The sequence below is a fragment of the Pinus tabuliformis genome, chromosome 4_1 (assembly GCF_031772625.1).
Source record: "Pinus tabuliformis cultivar Carrire ecotype Pingquan chromosome 4_1, CPIR1, whole genome shotgun sequence".
Lineage (NCBI taxonomy): Eukaryota > Viridiplantae > Streptophyta > Pinopsida > Pinales > Pinaceae > Pinus > Pinus tabuliformis.
This window is the reverse complement of record NC_142303.1, coordinates 384,858,752-384,874,570: the sequence shown is the minus strand read 5'-3', so window position 1 is coordinate 384,874,570 and position 15,819 is coordinate 384,858,752. Positions and strand designations below refer to the sequence as shown.

At 34.1% G+C, this 15,819-nt stretch overlaps 2 pseudogenes; both read left to right on the top strand.

Annotated features, from left to right (window-relative positions):
• The first annotated feature begins 2,038 nt into the window (after window positions 1-2,038).
• Window positions 2,039-2,633, top strand: LOC149175898 (antifungal protein ginkbilobin-like protein pseudogene; annotated as a pseudogene).
• A 6,521-nt stretch (window positions 2,634-9,154) lies between these two features.
• Window positions 9,155-9,537, top strand: LOC149175897 (antifungal protein ginkbilobin-like protein pseudogene; annotated as a pseudogene).
• The last annotated feature ends 6,282 nt before the right edge of the window (window positions 9,538-15,819 follow it).

Sequence of the window (15,819 nt, the reverse complement as noted above, 5' to 3'; positions counted from 1 at the left end):
ATTTACGCCAAAGAAATTTCTCATAAACTTGATATGGATCACAGAAGCCTCAACTCCACAACTATTAACTACTTTAAAATGAATTATTTTAAAATATTATATTTATTATTTATTGTTAAATTACAGTGAAATTTTTTTTTTTATTATTAATATTTTTTAATAAATTTAATTAATAATTTATTTCTTTTATTTTTTTCAAAAATTTATAAAATAATTGTCATTACATATAAATAGAAAGCACGGAAAACAAAAAAAATGGAAACAAATATTAAATTTAAAATAAAAATGATTAATTTAAATAAATATAATATCATTATCCAAATAATGGGAGAAAATAATTAATTATCAATAGTGATATCCACCAACTAAATTAACAATTTATTAATATAGTTAATATATAATTCTAGTATTAATATTTTGTGTGATACTATAATACTTTTGGAGTCCAAAGTTAAGTCTATTTTAGAAAATAAAGAAAAATAATTAATTTAAATAAATATGATATCATCACTCAAATTACTAATAATGAAAAAAAATAATTAATTTATTAATGATAATATTATTCAACACTTTTGGAGACCAAAGTTATGTCCAAGCCCAAAATTAAGTCCATCTTAGAAAATAAGGAAGATGGAAAGTAATCTTAGCCTAGAATGAAATAATCGCTATTTTGTAATAGGGATTCCAAATATATAGGGCTCTTTTGTAATTATATAGGGTTTAATTTTATCTCAAAGATAGTTATGCTCCTTATACTTTTCAATTTAATTAAAGAACTATTATAGAACTAATTTAAAATAATAAAATACATATATTTTGAACTAGGCTAAGCTTAGGCAAGAGCTGGCCCAAATGTTGGATGAAAAAGCAATATGCCTACTAGTGAAATATCTAACTAGCTATGGCTAGGGACCCAAATTGGATGGAAAAGCAATCTACCCAATGGTGAATTCCCCAAAAATTGCTCCAATCATCAACCTCACCCATTGACCTAGTAGTGAATTCCCCCAAAAGTGGCTCCAATCATCAACCTCTCCCATGAGATTTGAATGGATGGGTACTAAACCACACACAAATTAATTTATTTAGGTTTTTTTAGAATGTGGTATTAATAGGCTATGGTATTGACCCATGGTATTATAACAAACCCTACCTAAAGGTTAAGAATTTCCATGTAAAGTGGAAGGAGGACTTAACATCTTTGGGTTTAGGCAAGAAAGATTTAACACGTTAGACATTTCTGGCCTGAGAAAAGGACTTAGTGTCCTCTAATTATCGAAAATACCTCTATGAGGGCATTACCTGTTAAAGGCCTAGACATATCTTCTCATATTGAGGCTTCAAATTCTAATGGTTGTGGTCCTCTTTGGATGAGAGTCTTCCAAAGTATGCTAATAATGGTATACGATATTTGTTCTCATAACTTCATGGTATTCCATCTCCAAAACAAACTTTATGTTGATTTCAACCCCTTATTTTTATTTATAATTATCAATGCTCCTATCTATCAACGCTCCCTAGCTATCTACAACTAGTCACGATCTTTTTTCAATAACTAAAATAACCTATACAAATATTTATCATAGCAAAACTCTTTCAAAAATGCATTAAAAGATTAAAAATGCCCAAGAGAAATCTTGAATTTAATGTAGCTTCATTTCGAATGATGAAAATCTTACCTAAGTGGGAAATAGATACTAGATATGCAAACTAAATCTATTAAAAATAGAAAGTATATACAAACTATCCTAAGTCAAGCTCGGGTGAAATCCAATGCCAAACAAAAAAGTGGACATCAAATGACATAGGGACATTTATTTAAAAATAATAGCATAGAGCATATCCCCTCCACCCATGACGTTTGACGAAAATGTAGCTTTTGTTTGTTTCTCTCACACCGTCAAAGTGTGACATGATCCTACATCATCCTTCACGTCACGGAGGTTATCATACCCACGCAACCATGTGCCGCGAGGACTATAAAATGGAGGCATCAACAGCAGATTGATGAGCATCGCAATAACGTTTGCCATTTGAAGGGTTTATTATTATTATTAGAGGTGAGCTTATTATTTCATCTGAGGCAGCCATGGCGATCAGATCAGTTGGCTTTTCTTTAGCTGTAATGTTACTACTCGTGGTGGTGGTGGGCGCGCTGAATACAAACTTAGTGTTATATGTGTGTAACACGGAGATTATCCCAAGCGGAAGTTCGTTCTATGGTCCTCTGGGAAACGTGCTCCTAGATCTCGAACAAAACACCGCCAGTACCAGCGGCTACGACTACAAGACGTCAAGTCCCGGCTCACCCAGTGCCTACGGGGAAGCAATCTGCCTTCAGTCACTCTCTCAGTCTGATTGCACCACATGCCTTCTTACGCTCGGCAACAGCATCCTCAACATTTGCGGCAACGCTATCGGTGCTCAAGTTGACCTCAGTTCCTGTTACATGCGCTACGAGCAGTACAGCTTCTAGTATCAACTACCCTACGGCACTGCGCAATACCCATCCATCTAATATCTCTATTTAAATAAAACCCAAAGGATTCTCTGAGCTGCGATAGCGACTCTCATCCCTACACTTATATTGCTATTCTCATCCCTACATTTATATTGCTATTGCTATTTTGTTTCAGGATGTTGATTATAGATTTTAGAAATATTTCAAAATCTAGAACTGAAAATTTATAATGTAGATAAAAATACTTCGTACTATTGCAAAGTGTTTATCTCTTCATAAATAAATAAACTATTGCTTTTGTTTTTGTTTTTAACCTATCAGAATCACTATCCTAAAACTTGCAATGACTGATATTGAGTTATTCATTTTGTTTCACGTACAATGATTTTCATTAATTTATTTTAATATGTTATCTCTCCCATATGATTATTATTTTTTTTATTTTTTTACTTTTAAATTGAGTTTTTTCTTATAACTGTTATATTAGTTTTAGATAGTGTTTATATTTCATATTCGTGATTTTTTATTATTTAAAACGAATAATAGATTTCATTTTAATATGTATCATACCTTTGTTTAAAATCTGGTTAACTATAACTCGAATTATATACATAATTATCCTATCTCCAAAATTGGATATTCTAAATAATAACTTTGTTGAACATCTATAATAGTAGGCATCTTTTTCTTATATTCGAAACTCTAATGACCTATCTTTTTTCTTTAAAAAAATTATATATACTTAAAAAGTACAAGTAGTATTTAGATATTTTAAAATTTGATATTTAAATATTTTAAAATTTGATATTTTAAAATTTTTTTAATAATTTTTTATTGTTATAAATAATATTCAAAATTTTATTATAAACTAACCATACTTTACGATGTAGAAAATGAAGTTTGTAATTAAACTATTTGTAAAACTAAAACATATACATCAAAAAAAATTTCGAATATTTATTTTTGTTGTCCATATTCAAAGCTCTTAAATTTGACTTCCTATTGTTATTATTTTTTTGAATGAAAGATAAAAATAACCTCTCAAATTATGAGACTATTTTTATTACCCCATTATCTTATCAAGTATATTTATTTTAAAATAGAAGATTTGATAGTCATGGTAAAACGGCTAACTACCAAGGTAATGTCACAAGCTATCATTTAACTATGCACTATTTATTTACACTTTGGATCATCACAAACTAATGTTGTAATAGTAAAATCAATATCACGTCTTGCTTCATTAAGTTTAGGAAATATTTTGATCCAGTACTTAGAAATTATCTTTTGAATAGATTAGTGCACTTAAATATTCATTTGCATTAAAATATATTGCAATAAGTTTGCAAAGAATTTCATTATGGTAAAGCTAGGTCACATAAATGAAGTAATATTGCTAAATCAAGAATAAACTCTTACAATTTCCATATGGAAATGGTTCACTATACAATTCCTAAAATGTAGTGGGATGGAAAGAAATATTTTTATAATACTAAGAAATTAGAGTGTGAAATTAAGTTTCTCCTAGAATATCTTCCATACAACCATATTAAATATTAATTTCAAGTTATTTGTCACAACAATGTCCTTGTTAACTTATTGATTGAGAGTATGTAGTCTTAATGAAAACAAAGTTAAAGAAAGAAGATCAATTAATTATTTACCATTTTAATCAATGTATAATATATAAAATATGGTCCCAATGGAGAGTAACAATCATAATCATTAAAAGTATGTATGATTCATGTGGATATTAGTGGCCACCCGCCTATTCCATTTGGACCTCTTGTCAATTTCATTAGTTTCCATGATTATAACATAATTTACTATTTTTAGTAGTATTTTTGGTCCTAAATTTTTAGCACTATTTCCACCCCCGCCCCCCCTAAACAACATTTTTTTTAGGTCTATAATAATCTATTTCATACCCCAAATCTTGTAGTATTCAAATAGACCTTTCTAATGATGTATCATGCACACCAAATGAAGATAATATGACCAAGTTATGACCTCGGGAAGTTTTCTTGCCAACTAACCCCAATAGGGCCCACAAACTCTTAGTGTTGCATCTCCTAGGGTTAGGGTTTTTTTTGTTAGGGTTTCCCTTTGTTGTTCAATAATAAAAAAGTCCCTTGAGCCTAATTGTAACATAGTTGAAAGCCATGTAGCCACTGCATCTTTCTCATAGATAAGCTACCATTACCTAAGCTAGTTTATTTCCATTTTCTATGTAAGCATCCTTCAGTTCTTTCATATTAATGAAATCAAGATTTATTTCTACTGCGTATTTATGTTTATGTTTATATATGTATTATATTTCATTCCTACATAAGTCTAGATTAGTCGTATCAGAGTGATCTTCTCTTTCTCTGATTTTCTTTGTATGTCCCCGATGAGGTTAGGGTATAAGGAGTTAGGACTCTAATTGGTTGAACCTCTCCAAGATCCCTCGCAAACCCTGATGACCTCCCATTGCGGAAGAAAAGAAAGACAAGGGAGTAGGAGATCATTTCAAAATATTTTTGTAAGAAACCCTCGAGCGACAAAGGATTTCAATCATGGGTAACTTTTCCCACATCCTTTAGCGGATGCCCACATGAACACATCTTCATCCGACATCTACTTTGGAGGTGCCACTCTCTTCAAGGTACAATTAAACATTAACATTTCCAAGTTTGAAGGCCAAATAGATGCAGAAGTTATAGATAGATGCTTCAATATGTTGGAAGAATATTTTTCGGTTCATGATTTTTCCAATAGGGAAAATATTACTTTTACACTCCTCAAAGTTTCCCCCCACATCACGGACTAATGGGAAACCTACTATGAATAGAGGGATGAGAGAGAACCTCCAATGGTTTTAGGTGCGCACACTTTGAATTATTTTTGAGAGGCCATCAAGGAACAAAATTATCATGTGGGGAGCTATGAGGACAAATGCATACAATGAACTATGATGTGGTAATAAAGTGATGAAGATGTGCATTAGCTAACAAAAATTTTCCATACCCTGTGCTTAGAGTTTGGTATCGAATATTTTGAGAAACACGAGGTGCTTAATTACCACAATTGTTTACACAAATAAATTTAGGAGAAAATGGAGTTCCTCGACATATGCTACCAATATTGAGCATAAATTCAAACAAAAGAATTGAAACTTTCAATTTTCGAACCCAAAATAGAGAAAAGGTGACCCAAAGCTATAGAGCAAAGGGCAGAGTCATTCCATGACCCTCGAGGACAACTCCTCAAAGCCGCAAGCCAATAATAATGGGAAGGAGAAGAAAGACACCAGAAATTAGTGTGAGGTCCATAAAACTCTCACTCATAACATGAATGAATGTTGCACGAAGTAGGTGTTGCTGTTCAAGATAAAAAACTCAAAGACGGATGCATTCTCAGGTTTTGAACTAGAACTCGACAATGAAATTGACAAGGGAAAGCAGATCATTGACGTTGAACCAGGGAAAATTTTAAGAACCCCCCCTAAATTTATAAATATAATAAATGGGCGAATCTCCATGGTATATAGGAAAAATGGAAGGCAATTTTATCAATAATATAATATGTATATATAATATTTTGGCGAATCTCTCACCAGGCATGGCGAATATTTTACTCAATTATAAAATCTTGTAAGATCCTGGCTCTTTCACTAAATAATAAAACTTTGTAAAGTCCTAGTGAATCTTAGCGTAGGCTACATGCTGGTTTAATTCCCCCATTTAAATAGGCTACATTCCAGGTGAATACCATGGGTCAATACCATGTGCCATTTTGGTGAATACCATGGGTCAATACCATGTGCCATTTTTATTTTTATTAATTCTAATATTAGGGTTAATAATGGCTTTTTGCATGGTATTAATAACAATCTAGTCCATGGTATTTGTCCCATAGTATTTTGGCCATAGGTTTCACCTAAATATAACCGATTTTTTGAGTGTTCGTAAATATAAGGTGACTTATGGAGAAAATATAAAAAAATGTTTTATTTGTTTACCATACCTCTCGTTTATTTATATTTTTATTAATTTACCATAGCTCTTTTACAAATATGGTATTTGGCCTATAGGATTCACTTAAATAAAACCTCTTTCTTGAGCCTTCATAAATAGAACGAGGGTTATAGACTAAATATAAAAGGAGGTTTTATTTATTTACGATACGTCTAGTTTATTTATATTTTTATTTATTTACCATACCTCTCATTTATTTATATTTTTATTAATTTACCATACCTCTTTTATAAATATGGTATTTGGCCCATAGGATTCACTTAACCTATTCTTGAAAATGGGCGAATGGATTCACTTAAATAAAACCTATTCTTGAAAATGGGCGAATGGAAGGTTGTAAGTCCTAATTTCAAGGGCTAAATTTACCTTTTTTACCCTCTCCCTTAAAATAAGGTGGGCTATTTCAGGTGATTTGTAAAAATGTACTATGATACAAAATATTCGCCCACTAAAAATTTAAAACCCCTTAATTTCGCCAAAGGGCGAACATTCGCCCCTAAAATTATCCTTGCGTTGAACCCACTTCAATGGTAGCCACCACCAAGATCCAAAAGGCAAAACTTAAAGATCGAAAGGAGGGCGAGCACCAGTGCAGTTTCTTCTTGACAGCAGGAGCCAGAAGAACCTTATGTTCACCAAGATCATTAATACACTACCAACTTACTCCACCAAGGGTGTTATCTCTATGTCAGCTAGTAGTGTTGTCTACCTTATAGCATGAAGCCCTTTGCAAATGAGGTATTTTTTTTTGTTTCCCCTTTGGAAGTTTTTGATGTTTTATTAGGTCATACATGCCTATGGAAGCGTTATGTTGTGTTTGAATCTAGACCCCATTCTATTATTATTACTTCGGGTATAAAATTGTACATGATACGAGAGGTAGTGCCACTTGTTTCCTTATCTTTAATCTTTGCTAAATAACGCAGTAAGATCTTTTCTGAGACTAAGAAAATTTTCCTCCTTATGATTTTCCCTTAGAGCAAGACGAATATTGTAGCCACATCCATAGCCTCCATACAGGGCTCCTCTGCATGGAAGAAATAAATGGAAAAGGTCATGGAGGAGTATGGGGAATCTTCACCTCAACTATAGGGGTACCCTTACACTGTCAAGTCAAGTAATCCATCGATTTGATCCCGGGCATGTTGCTACCCATTTGACGAATCTAATGATGCTATGTTATGGAGAATGATGAAATCAAGAGGGAGATTCAGGAGCTATTGCATAAAGGGCGCATTAGGCCAAGATGATCACCCTCTGGGAGCTCAATCATGTTGGTACAAAAGAAGGATGGAACCTGGAGGCTCTATATTGACAATCGGCCATTGAATAAGATCACTATCTAGAATAGGTATCCAATCCCATGGATTGATAGCCTTCTCAACCAACTCAAGAAGGAAAAATATTTCAACGAGATTGACTTGAATTTCCATTATCACGAGGTACCAATCGAACACTTTGTTGCGTAGGAGACTTCTTCCAAATCCATTAAGGGCCTTTTTGAATGGTCGGTCATGCCTTTTGTATTGATGAATGCACCCAAAACCTTCATGCAGCTGATGGATGACAACTTTTGACCCTTTACCAAATCATTCATGGTAGTATATCTGAATGGCATTCTGATCTTTAGCCAAAATTGGGAAGAGCACATACACCATATTCGACAAGTCCTCCAAACCTAGTTACAAAAACACAAATTTTGTCCCAATTTTGAGAAATTCACTTTTGGTATGATCCAGGTTCAATATTTGGGGTACATCATTGATGAAAAGGTGTGCATGTGGATTTAGCCTAGATACAAGTTATTTGGGATTGGTCAGCCCCAACCACTTTTACATAGATTCGTAGGATTCTAGATCTCTCCAATTTCTATCGTAGGTTCCTATTGGAATTATCTCATATAACTTAGCCTTTGAGTCAAGTCGTCGTGGGAAGAGAAAAAGTAAATTTCTTTTCGTTTGAATCCCAATAAAAGGTAATTTCCAAGTTGAAGCATTGCCTCTTCTCTACACCATTTCTCACATTACAATACCTACAACAACCATTTGAAATTGAGATAGATGCCTTAGACTATGTTGTTGGTGCAATTCTTACCCATTAGTTGTTGGTGCCATTCTCACCCATTATGTTGTTGAGAATGATGAAAATCTTACCCAAGTGGGAAATAGATACTAGATATGCAAACTAAATCTATTAAAAATACAAAGTATATCCAAAAGTCAAGCTCGGGTGAAAATATAAGAGAAAGCAATACGAAATTCCTCTTTGTTCGCATGAAATCCAATGCCAAACAAAAAAGTGGACATCAAATGACATAGGGACATTTATTTAAAAATAATAGCATAGAGCATATCCCCTCCACCCATGACGTTTGACGAAAATGTAGCTTTTGTTTGTTTCTCTCACACCGTCAACGTGTGACATGATCCTACATCATCCTTCACGTCACGCAGGTTATCATACCCACGCAACCATGGGCCGCGAGGACTATAAAATGGAGGGGCATCAACAGCAGATTGATGATCCTACATGATCCTACACGTCACGGAGGTTATCATACCCACGCAACCATGTGCCGCGAGGACTATAAAATGGAGGCAGACTGGTAAGCATCGAAATAAGGGTTTATTATTATTAGAGGTGAGATTTGATTATTATTTCATCTGAGGCAGCCATGGCGATCAGATCAGTTGGCTTTTCTTTAGCTGTAATGTTACTACTCGTGGTGGTGGTGGGCGCGTTGAATACAAAATTAGTGTTGTATGTGTGTAAGTTTGTAACACGGAGATTATCCCAAGCGGAAGTTCGTTCTATGGCCCTCTGGGAAACGTGCTCCTAGATCTCGAACAAAACACCGCCAGTATCAGCGGCTACGACTACAAGACGTCAAGTCCCGGCTCACCCAGTGCCTACGGGGAAGCAATCTGCCTTCAGTCACTCTCTCAGTCTGATTGCACCACATGCCTTCTTACGCTCGGCCACATTTGCGGCAACGCTATCGGTGCTCAAGTTGACCTCAGTGACGGTTACATGCGCTACGAGCAGTACAGCTTCTAGTATCAACTACCCTACGGCACTGCGCAATACCCATCCATCTAATATCTCTATTTAAATAAAACCCAAAGGATTCTCTGAGCTGAGCTAGCGACTCTCATCCCTACACTTATATTGCTATTCTCTAAAACTGAAAATTTAAAATGTAGATAAAAATACTTTGTACTATGACAAAGTGTTTATCTCTTCTTCATAAATAAATAAACTATTGCGTTTTTTTTTTAACCTGTCAGAATCACTATCCTAAAACATGCAATGACTGATATTGAGTTATTCATTTTGATTCACGTACAATAATTTTCATTAATTTATTTTAATTTGTTATCTCTCCCATATGATTATTATTAGTTTTTTTTTTTTTACTTTTAAATTGAGTTTTTTTTATATAACTGTTATATTTGTTATAGAGAGTGTTTATATTTCATATTCCTGATTTTTTATTATTTAAAATGAATACTAGATTTCATTTTAATATGTATCATACCTTTGTTTAAAATCGGGTTAACTTTCACTCTGATTATATACATAATTATCCTATCTCCAAAATGAGATATTCTAAATAATAACTTTGTTGAACATCTATAATAGTTAGGCATCTTTTTCTTATATTCGAAACCCTAATGACTTATTTTTTTTCTTTAAAAAAATTATATATACTTAAAAAGTATAAGTAGTATTTAGATATTTTAAAATTTGATCTTAAAAAAATATATAGAAGTATAAATTGTATTTCAATATTTTAAAGTAAATTATAAAAAATAAAATAAAAAATATTAGGAGTACTATAATCGTTGAAGTCTATATTTTAAAAAGTTTTTAATAATTTTCTATTATTATAGTTAATATTCAAAATTTTATTATAAACTAACCATACTTTACTATGTAGAAAATGAAGTTTGTAATTAAACTATTTGTAAAACTAAAACATATACATCAAAAAAAATTCGAATATTTATTTTTGTTGTCCATATTCAAAGCTCTTAAATTTGACTTCCTATTGTTATTATTTTTTTGAATGAAGGATAAAAATAACCTCTCAAACTATTTACCCCATTATCTTATCATGTATATTTATTTTAAAATAGAAGATTTGATAGTCATGGTAAAAGGGCTAACTACCAAGGTAATGTCACAAGCTATCATTTAACTATGCACTATTTATTTACACTTTGGATCATCACAAACTAATGTTGTAATAGTAAAATCAATATCATGTCTTGCTTCATTAACTTTAGGAAATATCTTGATCGAGTACTTAGAAATTATCTTTTGAATAGATTAGTACACTTAAATATTCATTTGCATTAAAATATATTGCAATAAGTTTGCATAAGAATTTTATTATGGTAAAGCTAGGTCACATAAATGAAGTAATATTGCTAAATCCAGAATAAACTCTTACAATTTCCATATGGAAATGGTTCACTATACAATTCCTAAAATGTGTTGGGATGGAAAGAAATATTTTTATAATACTAAGAAATTAGAGTGTGAAATTAAGTTTCTCCTAGAATATCTTCCATACAACCATATTAAATATTAATTTCAAGTTATTTGTCACAACAATGTCCTTGTTAACTTATTGATTGAGAGTATGTAGTCTTAATGAAAACAAAGTTAAAGAAATAAGATCAATTAATTATTTACCATTTTTATTAATGTATAATACATAAAATATGGTCCCAATGGAGGGTAACAATCATAATCATTAAAAGTATGTATGATTCATGTGGATATTAGTGGCCACCCGCCTATTCCATTTGGACCTCTTGTCAATTTCATTAGTTTCCTTGATTATAACATAATTTACTATTTTTAGTAGTATTTTTGGTCCTAAATTTTTGGCACTATTCCCCCCCCCCCCCTAAACAACATTTTTTTAGGTCTATAATAATCTATTTCATACCCCAAATCTTGTAGTATTCGAATAGACCTTTCTAATGATGTATCATGCGCACCAAATGGAGATAATATGACCAAGTTATGACCTCGGGAAGTTGTCTTGCCAACTAACCCCAATAGGGCCCACAAACTCTTAGTGTTGCATCTCCTAGGTTTAGGGTTTTTGTTGTTTAGGGTTTCCCTTTGTTGTTCAATAATAAAAAGTCCCTTGAGCCTAATTGTAACATAGTTGAAAGCCATGTAGCCACCGCATATTTTCTCATAGATAAGCTACCATTACCTAAGCTATTTTATTTCCATTTTGTATGTAAACATCTTTCAGTTCTTTCATAATAATGAAATAAAGATTTATTTCTACTGCATATTTATGTTTATGTTTATGTTTATATTTGTATTATATTTCATTCCTACATAAGTCTAGATTAGTCGTATCAGAGTGATCTTCTCTTTCTCTGATTTTCTTTGTATGTCCTCGATGAGGTCAGGGTATAAGGAGTTAGGACTCTAATTGGTTGAACCTCTCCAAGATCCCTCGCAAACCCTGATGACCTCCCATTGCGAAAGAAAAGAAAGACAAGGGAGTGGGAGATCATTTCAAAATATTTCTTGAAGAAACCCTCGAGTGACAAAGGATCGCGATCATGGGTAACTTTTCCCACATCCTTTAGCGGATGCCCACATGAACACATCTTCATCCGACATCTACTTTGGAGGTGTCACTCTCTTCAAGGTACAAGTAAACATTAACATTTCCAAGTTTGAAGGCCAAATAGATGCAGAAGTTATAGATAGATGCTTCAATATGTTGGAAGAATATTTTTCGGTTCATGATTTTTCCAATAGGGAAAATATTACTTTTATACTCCTCAAAGTTTCCCCCCACGTCACGGACTAATGGGAAACCTACTATGAATAGAGGGATGAGAGAGAACCTCCAATGGTTTTAGGTGCGCACACATTGAATTATTTTTGAGAGGCCATCAAGGAACAAAATTATCATGTGGGGAGCTATGAGGACAAATGCATACAATGAACTATGATGTGGTAATAAAGTGATGAAGATGTGCATTAGCTAACAAAAATTTTCCATACCCTGTGCATAGAGTTTGGTATCAAATATTCTGAGAAAAATGAGGTGCTCAATTACCACAATTGTTTACACAAATACATTTAGGAGAAAATGGAGTTCCTTGACATATGCTACCAATATTGAGCATAAATTCAAACAAAAGAATTGAAACTTTCAATTTTCGAACCCAAAATAGAGAAAAGGTGACCCAAAGCTATAGAGCAAAGGGCAGAGTCGTTCCATGACCCTCGAGGACAACTCCTCAAAGCCGCAAGCCAATAATAATGGGAAGGAGAAGAAAGACACCAGAAAGTAGTGTGAGGTCCATAAAACTCTCACTCATAACATGAATGAATGTCGCACGAAGCAGGTGCTGCTGTTCAAGATAAAAAAAATCAAAGACGGATGCATTCTCGGGTTTTGAACTAGAACTCGACAATGAAACTGACAAGGGAAAGCAGATCATTGATGTTGGACCCACTTCAATGGTAGCCACCACCAAGATCCAAAAGGCAGAACCTAAAGATCAAAAGGAGGGTGAGCACCAGTGCAGTTTCTTCTTGACAGCGGGAGCGAGAAGAACCTTATGTTCACCAAGATCATTAATACACTACCAACTTACTCCACCAAGGGTGTTATCTCTATGTCATCTAGTAGTGTTGTCTACCTTATAGCATGAAGCCCTTTGCAATGAGGTATTTTTTTTTGTTTCCCCTTTGGAAGTTTTTGATGTTTTATTAGGTCATACATGCCTATGGAAGCGTTATGTTGTGTTTGAATATAGACCTCATTCTATTATTATTACTTCGGGTCTAAAATTGTACATGATACCAGAGGTAGTGCCACTTGTTGCCTTGTCTTTAATCTTTGCTAAATAACGTAGTAAGATCATTTCCGACACTAAGAAAATTTTCCTCCTTATGATTTTCCCTCAAAGCAAGACGAAGATTGTAGCCACATCTGTAGCCTCCATACAGGGCTCCTCTACATGGAAGAAATAAATGGAAAAGGTCATGGAGGAGTATGGGGGAATCTTCACCTCAACTATAGGGGTACCCTTACACTGTCAAGTCAAGTAATCCATCGATTTGATCGCAGGCATGTTGCTACCCATATGACGAATCTAATGAGGCTATGTTATGGAGAATGATGAAATCAAGAGGGAGATTCAGGAGCTATTGCATAAAGGGCGCATTAGGCCAAGATGATCACCCTCTAGGAGCTCAATCATGTTGGTAGAAAAGAAGGACGGAACCTGGAGGCTCTATATTGACAATCGACCATTGAATAAGATCACTATCTAGAATAGGTATCCAATCCCATGGATTGATGACCTTCTCAACCAACTCAAGGGGGGAAAATATTTCAATGAGATTGACTTGAATTTCCATTATCACGAGGTACCAATCGAACACTTTGATGTGTGGGAGACTTCTTTCAAATCCATTAAGGGCCTTTTCGAATGCTCGGTCATGCCTTTTGTATTGATGAATGCACCCAAAACCTTCATGCAGCTGATGGATGTCAACTTTTGACCCTTTACCAAATCATTCATGGTAGTATATCTGAATGACATTCTGATCTTTAGCCAAAATTGGGAAGAGCACATACACCATATTCGACAAGTCCTCCAAACCCTACAAAAACACAAACTGTGTCCCAATTTTGAGAAATTCACTTTTGGTATGATCCAGGTTCAATATTTGGGGTACATCATTGATGAAAAGGTGTGCATGTGGATTTAGCCTAGATACAAGTTATTTGGGATTGGTCAGCCCCAAACACTTTTACATATATTCGTAGGTTTCTAGGTCTCTCCAATTTCTATCGTAGGTTCCTATTGGAATTATCTCATATAACTTAGCCTTTGAGTCAAGTCATCGTGGGAAGAGAAAAAGTAAATTTATTTTCATTTGAATCCCAATAAAAGGTGATTTCCAAGTTGAAGCATTGCCTCTTCTCTACACCATTTCTCACATTACAATACCTACAACAACCATTTGAAATTGAGATAGATGCCTTAGACTATGTTGTTGGTGCAATTCTTACCCATTAGGGGCATCTGGTGGCATATCAAAGTGAGAAACATCTAGATATAGTCGAAAAATAACCCACCTATGAAAATGAGATGTATTCAATCATATGGTTTTTCCAAAAATGGAGACATTACATTATGGAGAAGGAAATGGTCATCCCCACAAACAACTGACCCTGAAGTTTATACAATCACAAGGAAAGTTTCAGAATGATCACCATCATAAATGGTCCACATATATGTAATAGTTCCATTTGAACATTAAGTACAAGAAAGGAAACACCAATAATATTGTAGACTACCTCATCTACCGCTAATTATGGTGTTGAGCACTGTGCATGACTCTTGTAGACATGAGACTTTGGGATGGCCGCATATTTACAAGAGTGAACTAGAATTTAGCACCACATATGAGATGCTCCTGGAAGGTAAGAAAGTTCCAAACTATCACCTCGAGGACACACTATTATGCCACTTGGGACACCTCTATGTTCCTTCAAGCAAGCATGCCAAGATGATTTGGGAGACACACTAAAGTTGGTTCGTTGGAAATTTTTAGGTAGAAAAGATAGCGAAAATGTTTTAGAAGTATTTTTATTGGCCAAACCTTTGACAAGATGTTGGGAATTACATCAGATCCTGCACTTCCTATGCCATTTCTGAACCTACAATCAAGAAGTAAGGCCTCCATACTCTTATTCCTACTCCTAGATGGCCCTGGGAATCCATATCCATGGATTACATGTCTTTCCTTCCTTCTACCAAGCATGGAAATGATTGTGTTTTCATGGTCATTGATAAGTTCTCTAAGATGACCATTTTGGCAACCTACAAGAAGAGAATAAAAAAAAAGTCCACAGAAAAACTCTTCTTTGAATGAGTCTGTGTACACTTTTGGATTCCATACTCCATTATTTCATATTGGGACAACAATTTCCTAAGTACATTCTGGGAAATCCTCTAGTCGTTGCCTAATACCGGGCTCACTAATTCCATGACCTTCCACCCCTCAACTGATGGCCAGATAAAGGTCATCAACAGAATGATCGTGCACACTTTATGCATGTACAAATTGAAGCATCCATGCACATGATATGAAAGCCTATTATATGAACAACAGAACTACACCAGAGCTTGCCACATCTCAACATGCCACAACCTCTTTTAGGTGGGATTGGGATTCCAACCACTATGTCCCATTGATGCTTTCATACCACTTGTAGCTACCCAAGAATATTTGGTTCATGTTCAGTCTGAAGCGGACATAGCTAATAGATTC